General features: G+C 41.0%; 1 long non-coding RNA gene across 1 annotated transcript in view; it reads right to left on the bottom strand.

Annotated features, from left to right (window-relative positions):
- Positions 1-3,681: 3,681 nt before the first annotated feature.
- Positions 3,682-11,548, bottom strand: part of LOC120406744 — a 47,676-nt gene continuing 39,809 nt past the window's right edge. Inside the window, exon 3 of the long non-coding RNA XR_005599541.1 lies at positions 3,682-3,764. This is a non-coding gene — a long non-coding RNA (uncharacterized LOC120406744). The remainder of the gene's footprint in view (positions 3,765-11,548) is intronic.

Below are 11,548 nucleotides of genomic sequence, written 5' to 3'. Positions count from 1 at the left end.
TCTTTGAAAACTAAGAATCTGGAGTCTACATTTAATTAAATGACATTTTAATTGAGAAAACTGTATTCCACTTATTCTTAAGCACTAAAGCAACTGACAGTACTTTGAGCTGCTGCAGAAAATCCCCTGCCTCTAAATGTTTGAACAAGGAAAATAGGTTTGTTTCAGGTGAAGACAGCTACACTAAAGGACACATTTCCCAGTATGTGTTTATCTATTCAGAGGGGTGCATTCAGTTCAAATACATTCATTCTGCCAGCACTGCAGAAATTCCAGGCAATCTTGTCTGCAGCATTAGCGCTTAAAGTTTCACTCTGTCCATTGACTCATTCCAGAATTAGCTCTGTAAGTAGGCTTGAGTTCTGAGGCACTGTGTTGCAGTGAAAGTCAGCCTGCTTAAGCCTCATCAAGAGTTGCTGCTGCAGTTTATTTATAGTTCAAAAGGTCAAACAGTTCCACTTAATTGGAAAACACCGTTCACCAGTCTCTCTGCCTATTGATGCACTGTACATTTGATGAGATTAGTTACAAGGATGAGTTTCTAATGTGACCTTTATTAATAAGGTACATTCTACATCACAGGCTGTTTAGGCTGTTTGCCGTTTCTAAGAGCCATTTACATGATGCACTTGGCAATCAGTTATGCAGTGCAAATCCCATAGTGAAGAGAAATATTTGCCTTAATTGGAGTTGTGGGCAGGACTCAAATCTGCAAACATTCTACAAGCAAACAGTAGCTTGGTACCAGCTGAGCCCCAGATACATGCAGGTGTGTTGGAAGGTGAGGGACTACATTTCAGATTGTAGCTCTGAAATCAGAAAGCTATAGTCAGGGTGTAGTGAATAAGGAGATTTTACAGGGAAGGATGTATAAACTTATTTCAGTAATCAGAATAAGGTGTTAAGACATGTGCTTCTTGTGTGTATTTGTCCTTTACAATTAATGAATAGGATGGTGCATGGATCTAAAGTAAACAAACACTACAGTTTATGAGCCATAGTATGTCTGCTTTGCCTGTGAGTGTAGTGGAGAGAAGGTGCAGGGAGCCTTTCCCTCCCAAGTAGGAGCTACCATACAATGTCTTGCAGGGCCCATACCCCCTACAGTAGGAAGAGATCATTTCTTTAGGGGTTTACCTGCTGGGAGGCAGGTGTTTTGTCCATTTTACCTGTACCAACTTGTGCTGCGATCCTGTCAAAGGGCCCCATGCTCCACTCTTTTTGGGTACAAAATTCCCTGTGGATTTGCCTGGAAAATTTCCCTTGGAAAGGTCTTCAAGCGCAGGCACAGATCTCCCCACCTAACCAAGTCAGGTAAGTTATCTCTAGTCCTCCTCTAATTTCTGTTCTGTCTCTGATGTATCTCTTCTCTTTGCAGCTGAAAACTCTCCCATGCCTTTGCAATCTGCACCACTGTTCATGGATTGCTGCCCATCATGATCGTTTCTGACTGTTCCCTTCTATGTTGTCTTCCTGTTGTCCAAACACACAGTTCTCTCACAGCTCCTGTTCTGCAGGATGCTCGCCCCATGTCCTTTTGCTGCAGATACTGCTGGCCCCCTGCTAGAAATAGGCAGCTTCCCCACTCGGCTCCCAGCTTCTCCATCACCATCCCTGTCCCAGCTTTCACAGTGTCTGCTACTTGGCTTTCCTTCTCAGCCAGTTCATTGGCTTGACACACAGTTGTTAGCCCGGATTCCTTCAGTCCTCTGGGTGTCCCTGCTTTCTCCAGGTCACTCAGGGTGGAATCTTGGCCCCACTGAAGTTAATGGGGGTTCTACCATAGACTTCAATGGGGCTAGGATTTCACCCTGGGTGTCACAGAGATCTCTACTGGCTGGAAGCTGCACTGGGCATATGGACCTCCCAGAATGACCTAGGGCCCAGTGCCACTGTTCTTTCCCTTCAGCTCATTCGGGGGGAACTCTGGAAGCAGGAGTAGTGCTGTCATGAGTCATGATATTCATATTGTAATGTAAATATCCAACAACTGGGAAGAGAAGGAAACAAACAAAAAATGCGTTCTCAAACCAAGGGAAATTGTTTGTAAAATCATTTTAAAACCCTTTTTGGCACTTCCCCCAGCCCCCAGCGGTGGTGTCTTTGCATTTCTCCCCACATCCTGTCTTTCTTGTCTCCTTTCCAACATGCAATTGCAAGTTCAGTTAGGCCAATGATTGAATTATGGGGAAAAAATAGGGGGTCCTGACTATCAAGGGGCTTGCTTTAATTTAAACAGTAGTGAGAAGTAAGGGGGCCGTAAGTCTGAAATGTGATAACAGGGCCAACCCTCTCTCCTAAGCCCTCCTGTAATTCGAGCACTGAGTCAGGCCTGCAGGTGTGTGCATATCAATTCTTTATTTCCACTTCAGTTTCTCTAAATGTTTGTGCCACATTCCTGACAAACTTTGTTATATCATCACTAAAGCAAAGCTCTGCAATTTATGTAGAGACTGTGCTTGGATTCTTTCTACAGTTAATCCAAATTATAACAAAAAATATTGACAGAACAGAAAATGCAAATCCTAAATTGCGTTCTTATCATTTACTTAATGTGTTAAATAAACATTTTTTTTCCTGAATTACATTCGGTGAAATATGGAAACTAATTATTGTTAGCCAACATATACTGAGAATATATTTGTAAACAGAGTATGGTAAACAATGAAATATCTTTCAGCACATAACAGCATCTGCAAGGCAGAGTGTATTTTAAAAAGTGTGATAGAGCTTCATACATAGTTCCATTAGGTGAAAATTACATGGGTAATGCTGTTTCTTTGGGGCCTACTGAATATCCTGGCAGGCATGGCAGATGGGGTTCATGGTCTAGAGTAATGTTCCGCAAGCGTTGGGTTGCAAGCCTGGGGGCGGGGGGAGGGTCACAAATGGCAATTGGTGGGGGGGGGGGGGTGGGAGGGGTCACAATGTTCTGAAAAGTTCATTACGCTCTTAAGCAAAGATCTTATTCCCCTACTCCCTGAACAACCTGACTCTTCAAGGTCACGTATCCTCTGTCAACCTCTCAAAACACGCACACAAATCAATTATATAGGCTTAGCATTGTTATCATTAATACATTTTTTTACTCTTTTCTTTTATAGTAAATGGGAGGGGTGGGAGTTGAAAATGTTTTACTTTGAATAAGGAATTGCCAACTTGAAAACATTGAGAACCCTGGCCTACAGACTATGTGGCTCATTTTGCCATTGAAAACAATGTTCTTTGTATTCATTTTTCTTTGTTTTGTGTTTAAATAGCATATTCTCATGTAAACTTTAGTGAAACACAGGTAGGAAGGGAGGTGGGAGGGTGGGATGGTCAGAGGATATTTCAGTCTCCTTGACCTGTGAGAGGAGACTTACTATGCAGGGTACAAATAAATGCCAGTATGATGGTAGGTTTTGTGATTCAAACATATGCCCAAGAAAATTTGGACTAAGACTGCTAACTCATTTCACAAAAGCCACCAAACAGCTATAAAGTGGTAAACTGTTTCAATTCAACCTGCTGTAGATTGAATGAATGGCTCTAGACATGAATGGCCCACCCCTTCAGACACCTATTCTCTTTGGATCAGTGGTCCTAAGGAAGTAGTTCTAGGATCCTTGTATGAAATTATAGGAATAGGCAAGAGACTAAGAGCTATAGCTGACCTGTAGAAAATGAGAAGCTCTTACTGTTCTGTTGTGAACAAGACAGGTAACTTTGTCTTAAATCTTGACTTGCATTTCCCTTCTCTAAGTTGACATATACTGATGAGACTGCAACAGTAAAGAATAAAATTGTTAGACACATAAAAGAACATAACTTGTTGGGCAAAAGTCAACGTGGTTTCTGTAAAAGGAAGTCATCTCATCTCAAAAAAGATATACTGGCATTAGAAAAAGTTCAGAAAAGGGCATCTAAAATGATTAGGGGTTTGGAATGGGTCCCATATGAGGAGAGATTAAAGAGGCTAGGACTTTTCATCTTGGAAAAGAGGAGACTAAGGGGGGTTATGATAGAGGTATATAAAATCATGAGTGGTGTGGAGAAAGTGAATAAGGAAAAGTTATTTATTTGTTCCCATAATATAAGAACTAAGAGCCACCAAATGACATTAATGGACAGAAGGTTTAAAACAAATAAAAGGAAGTTCTTCTTCACACAGCACACAGTCCACTTGTGGAACTCCTTGCCTGAGGAGGTTGTGAAGGCTAGGACTATAACAGGGTTTAAAAGAGAACTGGATAAATTCATGGAAGTTAAGTCCATTAATGGCTATTAGCCAGGATAGTTAAGGAATGGTATCCCTAGCCTCTGTTTGTCAGAGAATGGAGATGGATGGCAGGAGAGAGATCACTTGATCATTACCTGTTAGGTTCACTCCCTCTGGGGCACCTGGCATTGGCCACTGGTGGTAGACAGGACACTGGGCTGGATGGACCTTTGGTCTGACCCAGTATGGCCTTTCTTATGTTCTTATGTAACGGGAAGATATTTCTTAGTTTTCTTCAGTACACAATTGTAGCTCTGTAATGCTAAACTCTATCCAGTTATCATAGATTCTGGTTAGGAATAAATTTGAAGTAATCACTCATCCAAGTAATGGTAGATGTGCAGACCTCTCATACCAAAGAGCCCTTGTGGAAAAAAATAGTTTAGGTGAAGCCCAAGAAACAGGGCCAGCCTGGTGACAAAAGCTGAAAATAATGATCTAGGGTTGAAATGGAAAACACTATCCCTAATTCAGGATAAATAGGAATATGCATCTCAAGGGACACAAAGGTCCATAATTCCATAAATGCATGCAATTCGAGAATCCAGTTAATGCCAGATTTTCCAAAGAGCTCTGCATGTTGGGAGCTGTGGGGTACTGAGCACTTTGGAATATCTGACTAAATCAGAAGTCAGCGCTTTTGAAAACCAGTTGTGGGTGCTTGAGAATCTGACCTGGATCTGGGTGAATGGAAAGTTCCAATAAATGTTTATTTGGAAGCATTGAAACATTCTATTTCAATGTGGTTCAACACTGAATTGCCTCTGCCAGAGCTGACCTAGTGCCTCATAGATGTTGTAGTTCAGATGCATCCTGCCCCTATTCAGTATGGGCTGGGCTCCCTGGCCAGACCGCATCATGACAGTTCAGCCACATCGGAGTCCGTGGTGCATCATGGGAAATGTAGTCCAGCCAGGAAGACAAGCCCATAGGGAGAATGGAGGTGCGAGGCTCCTAAACTACACCTCCTCTGAGGCACTGCAGCAGTGTAGGTGGACACAGATTAATATTAACTGATTCAAAATGAAATGCTTTGATTCAGTTCAACATACCAAAATGTTTCTGTTTGGATGATGGAACATTGAAAAAATCTGGACAAATTAACATTATCCTGCAAATATTTGATGGAAAATTCCTGACCAGGTCTGAACTTCCCCAGAACTCTTGTGAAAGACTGGCATTCATTGCACACACAGTCTAATCTGATAAGAAACTGCAAAGATAACAGGGACCCAGAGAGATGCTCATGATATTGCAGCTCATTGCAAAAACATGACACGTATTCAGGTAAAAGCTGAGAAAAGACATCCTGTGGTTAGTGATGATAGATCTCAAGATGAAAGAAAGACTGTGTTGTTTTTAGCAGTCTAGGCAGTGGTTTGTTGGAGCTAAACTATTCCTCAAACTGCGATTTCAATGTGAGAAAAAGTGCACTTTTAAATAAAAAGGCTATTTTGATACCAATGTCCTGGAAACAGTCTTTAAGGAACTTTAAGGAACAGGGGTTGTGGGAACCTTACTGGTTAGAATGGGGCCCTCAGGGTAATAGGGTGTGTTGGCAAAGGCCGCCCTCTCCCAGCACCATGGGCTCCATGCGGTGCTCGTCATGACAGGCTTGGTAGGGATAGCACTTTGCACACACTCCCTGCCCCGCTCAGCGGAGCTCCTAGTGCTCCCCTCCTGCTCCCTGGAAAAGGGCTGGTCGCTGCAGCCCGAGGAGCAGGGTGCCAGCCTGGCTTCACGGGAGTGGGCTCTGCTCATGGCCTGGCTGTACTCAGAGCTGTAACCAAGGTCCTGTTGTCAGGCTAATTTTCCCCCTTAATGAAACTCTGGTAAATAAAAAAACCCAAGCCCCCATATCATCCAGTTTCTTTGAAGAGTTAGGGCCTGTGTCCGTGGGTGGCCGGCGAACTGGCTGTAGGGGGAGGCTAGCCCCCAGCCCCTCCCCTTCTGCCTGGGCTCCCACAGAAGAGCGGGAAGGAATTGCACTGTGGGAAGGTGCTTGGGGCCGGAGCATGGGCAGGGCCATGCCAGGCTCTTTGGGGAGGCACAGCCTCCCCGGCCTATGATACCTGCCACCCATGCCTGTCTCATGGCCAGCTGGGAGGTGTACCTATCAGCTGACCAATTTCAGTGACTGGTTTTGAGATTAAAGGTTTTCAGATGAAACTTGGTTGAAATTTTTGAAACAGTTTTTTTTTTTCATTTCAAATTCGTCCTTTTTCAACATCAGAAATTTTCAAAAGATTTTTTTTGGGGGGGGAAGGGGGGAATAAAATTTGTGGCTATTTTGATTAAATTGGAAAACAATAAATGCAGCTGTGTTTTGGGTTCCTTTCCTCCCCCCCCCAATTTTTTTCATTCCTTTCTCTCCCTTTCCCCCCTTTATTTCCCGCAACTTTTATGGCAAAATAGACAAATAAAAAAGACAGTGAATGGGAGAAAAAACATACATTTTAAAAATGAATGTTTTTATTAAAAATAGTATGAAAATTTCATATACATGAAATGTCTTTACTTTTCAAAACATACGGAATAAAACTTTTTGTGCAAAAAATGTTTTCTATTTTTAACCAGCTCTGCTTAAATTATTTACTATTTACATTTTAAGAAAGCATCAAAAGTTCCTTTGTGTCCCTATGTCCGCACAATACAAACATGTTATGCCACAAAACTTGATGTTATTTGGAAATTAGACACAACTCACAAAGAAGCTGATGGAGAAAAAAATAAAACAGGGCCAAGGAGAATATTTTCATTGATCACCTCAAAAATTGCCTGGGCAACTTTTCAAAAAAATGAAATAAAGTTCCAGAATCTTGTGAATTCTCTGCCAAAAATCTGCCTTTTATGTGAGGGTGGGCACTTCATTAAACTGTGTTAATTTCCAGACACTTACTAAAGCAGTGGTCCCCAACCTTTTCGTCTGGCAGGCGCCAGACGAAGGACCGTGGCGGCGGAGGAGCATCCGCCGTAATGCCGCCGAATTTCTGCGGCGTTTCCGCGGCAACGCCTCTCGATGATGTCACTTGTCACGTTGGGGACCCCTGTACTAAAGGGTTACATTCCAGACTTGTGGGAACTCAAAGAATTCTGAGGTGCAGGCCCCCCAAATTTCATATCCACAAAACCACAGTCGTTCTCATACAGATTGCTTTGATTTTCTGTACTTAGGCCATATATAGTATTGGGCTTGATCCAAAGTCAATAGAAAGGTTCTTCTTGTTTTCATTCAGCTTGGGATCTCTCCCACAGAGAGAATTGGCCAAGTTTCCTGCAGCTGTAAATAGACATGGTTCTGCTGAAGTCAATTGAGCTCTGCCAGTGCATACCAGAAAAGAGTTTGGCCCAAAATGCTTACCCCACCTTTGTGCAGTGCTTGGAGAGTCTTTGAAAATATCCCATTTCTCTTATTGGTTAAGTGAGGCACAGAGCGAGTCCATGACGTGGCTGGAAGAGTCTTGACTGGGCTATCAGTGTCTGAGTCTCGGGGCTGATGCTTAATTGGCTATACATTTTTTTAGCATTATTTATTGAAATTTGGCATGATTTTATGCTCTGCTGAACATATGTTCAAGGCTAGCTTCATCCCCACACTCTGCAGTCTTAGTGTGGGATTCAGTAAAGTATTTAGGCTCCTTCAGGTTTACTGGAAGTTAGGCACTTAAGTAACTTTTTGTGAGTCCCACATGTAGACAGATACATAATGTTATACTCAGATTCACAAAAGGATTTAGCTGCCTAACTGCTATTTTAGGCAGCTAAATCCCAGAATCAGGCCCTCCGGGATTCACAAAACCCCGTGGGTGCCTAAACTCACTCAGTGCCTAAATGTTTGCAGGTGTACATTGCACAAAGTAGGACTCAGATGCCGCTGACTCCTTCCATGTTATAATCTGGTGAGCCACCCATCCATTCTTTTATTTACCCTCTGAAAATATATGTATTCATTTACCTCAAGAAAAGGCAAACTTGGGGTTGAAAAAAGCCATGGGATATTCCAAGAAACTATATTAAAAAAAATCAATGAAGGTTGCTAAGTGACGTCAAATGTAATCACCAATCACATCATTTACATAGCACAAACACTTGAAAGCAGGGAAATGAATAAAATTCAGAGAATCATAAATGTTACATTCCCTACACAATAATAAAACACATTGCTAGTAAGTATAAAGAAATACATATTTTAAGTATGTTGTAATGAAAAATGCATTTCTTTATATTTGTTAAGAATAATGTGTTTATTATTTTAATAGCTGTGTGAGATTTATGAAGCCCTTAACTAATCTTTTTCTTTCTTTTAGGTGCTTAGATTTGGGTAACAATGTGATAGGTAATCATTCACCTGTTGCTTAGCAGCTTTGACTGGTTTTTTGAAAAAATAAATTGTTTTATTTTGTTTTTCCTTTGGAATAATGACGATGACTGGAATCAAGTGAATAATTCATAATGTATAATTTACTCAAACACTGTATCATCTCTTTTCTGTGGCTTGTATGGCAGCAAATTTGCAGTTTTCTTAAAATCTGTTTTCTATTCAAAATATTTGACAACTTTTTTTTCATAAACTTCATCAATCCTCTGGCTTGCCTTTTGAAATCTGAAACTGAGCCCCCTTGCTTTAGTCTGACTTGATCACATGGCAATGTTTTGATTCTCTGATTGAATGAGCTTGATTCACAGTCAGGTTTCTGGTATCAACACTTACTGAAATTGAAATTGCTTTGTGCACATAGTCAAATGTGGAAGCATTACAGTTACTTTTGCTGAGTATTTGTGCTGTTAGAACTCAAAATCACCTGAATGGTAGCAGAAAGGAAAACATGAAGGCATGAATGTAGCCAAAGTTCAAATGAGTGTTAATGAAAATCTTTTACAATATTCACCAGTTCTAATAATCATTTGCTTTTCCAATGAAGCTTTCAACTGGAAGAATCTCAAAGAGCTTTGAAAGCCAGTTTACAAATTATAGGGCATTTCCTGTTGTCCCAGCTCCAGCAATGCTTTATGAGGCTTATATGTGAGACTCATTTTATCTAGATTCATAGATTTTTTTTCATTCAGAAATTTTAAGCCCAGAATAAACTATAAAATTACTAGTCTGACCTCCTTCCAGGACAGAAAATCTTACTCACTCAGTTACCCCTATATTGAGCCTAATCTACTGTTGAAATGTTTCATCTCTGGGGTGAAATATATCACACGATTAACAGCACACAACATTATAAGGATTCCTAAATTTAAGCACATGAGTAGTTCCATTGAGGTCAAATGAATTAATGACTCATTTAAGGTTAAGATCATACCTAAGCACCTTGCTTAATTGGTACCTAGGATGAGGAAATGATTAATTCTGTATTTAACTGAAATTGTGTGGCTGGATTTTTACTTATTTGTGTTGGTTTAATAAAGTACCAGGTACAAGTACAAGCTTAGAACCATATTTAAAACTTAGGTTGAATGTAGTTACTCAAGTTAGAGCTTGGTAATTGCCCCATTCTTATACAAAGTGCTACGGGAGCTTTAATAACTATCAGCATTTAAGATCTCAGAGTTGTGTCTTGTGCCAAATGTGTTTTCACTAACAACACAGCAGCACCTTCTAACTCTAGGAAAGGAAGAAGGAGCAACCCCGGTTGATTGACCAATACAACTTCTTGAAGGATCATGGGTTTCTTGACCCAGAAATAGTAAAAAGTGGCAAAAGTCAAATCAGATCAACTTTTCAGAGGCACTGAGAGAAACTGCTGCGATGAGCTGTGATGTTAAATGAAACCTCAAAGGAATTTGAACTCTCCATCTTGAGAGGCTGGACAGTCTAAAACAATGAGGTAAAAGAAATACAGCAACTTCTTCTTTGGCGACTGCTGGGATAGAGAAAATCAAGATGTATCCATCAAGATTTACTAAAATACAGGGCTCTGAAATAAACCTGCAGTGTGCTTCACCCCATTCTGCTTGTAATTAAAGATGGGAATAATTTGGCAAAGGGTTTTTATCGAATATGAAATCAGAGTAAACCAATTATGCATGGTTCCTCTGTGCAATAAATGTGGTCATCTCACTTTGCGGCAGACAGAGACCTCAGATTCAGATGAGTGCAGCTAGCACCCCAGCAATTTATTTCCCTCCTGGCTCTATTCAAATGCAGCTGAATTTATTGACATTTACCCTGAGGTTGTACAATTAGTTCTCTGGGTCAATTTTGTAAATAGCAGAAGACAGTTTATTTTCAACTCAAGTTGAATCATCTGCATCCTTGGCTTAATTTGTCGACTCCACTGGTTACATTTGCTTTTGTTGTAGACCAAGCCTAATAATTCTTCCGGTTGCTTATGTGTAGTATTTGATTTTATGATATTCTTTTCTGGCAGACAAGAAATGGTCACAGACAACAACTGCAATAATTTCCAGAGAGCGATCTTTTCAAATGCTATCACAATTCCACACATTAGAATAAATCCCAGGAGTGATATTTGAGGGGAAAGATTGTTCTTTGCCAGTTTGCTGCACACTGTGTATTTCAGAGCTATTATTAGTGTTTATTATATTTATCCTGGTAATGCCGAGGGTCCAACCAAGATCAGGTCACTGTTGTACTAGGCAGTGCACAAATATAAAGTAAAAGGCAGACAAATTTAAATTAGAAATAAGGTGCCCATTTTTAATTGTGAGGCTGATTAACCATCACTAAAGGAAGTGGTGGATTCTCCATCTCTTGTCTTCAAATCATGTCTGGATGCCTTCCTGCAAGAGATGCTTTAGACAATGGAAGTTATTGGGCTCCATATAGTGGTAACTGAGTGAAATATTATGGCCTGTGATGTGCAGGGGGTTGAACTTGATGACCTAGTGGTCCCTTCTGGCCTTAAAATCTACAAAGCTATGAATCTGAGCCAAACTCAGAACTAACTGAGGTTCTGCCCAAGTGCTAGCAATATAGTTTTGCTAAATTGAGACTGGTGTAGTCTGTGCTTTTCCATGTGTTCTCTCAATGGTGTTTCTGGTATATATATAGATATATATATATGTATTGTGATGGGGCAAGGCCAGATGGCTATAGGAAAGTAGTCCTATTGGGATCCGGGAAGTGGGCGGGTGGAAGCCCGCGCACTGCTAAAGGACCTCCCCCCAGCCTAAGGGGAGGATCCACAGGTCCAGGATTCCAAATAATTGCGGGGGGCAACTAAGGAGATAACAGGAATGGGAGTGAGGTCACAGGGCTAAATGGAGGGAACCTGATGGGGACACTGAGCAGAGAACCCCAGACAGTGCCCACTGCTC

The sequence above is a fragment of the Mauremys reevesii genome, linkage group 5 (assembly GCF_016161935.1).
Source record: "Mauremys reevesii isolate NIE-2019 linkage group 5, ASM1616193v1, whole genome shotgun sequence".
Taxonomy (NCBI): Eukaryota; Metazoa; Chordata; order Testudines; family Geoemydidae; genus Mauremys; species Mauremys reevesii.
The sequence above is the reverse complement of the archived record's forward strand: the minus strand, read 5'-3'. Positions and strand labels throughout refer to the sequence as shown.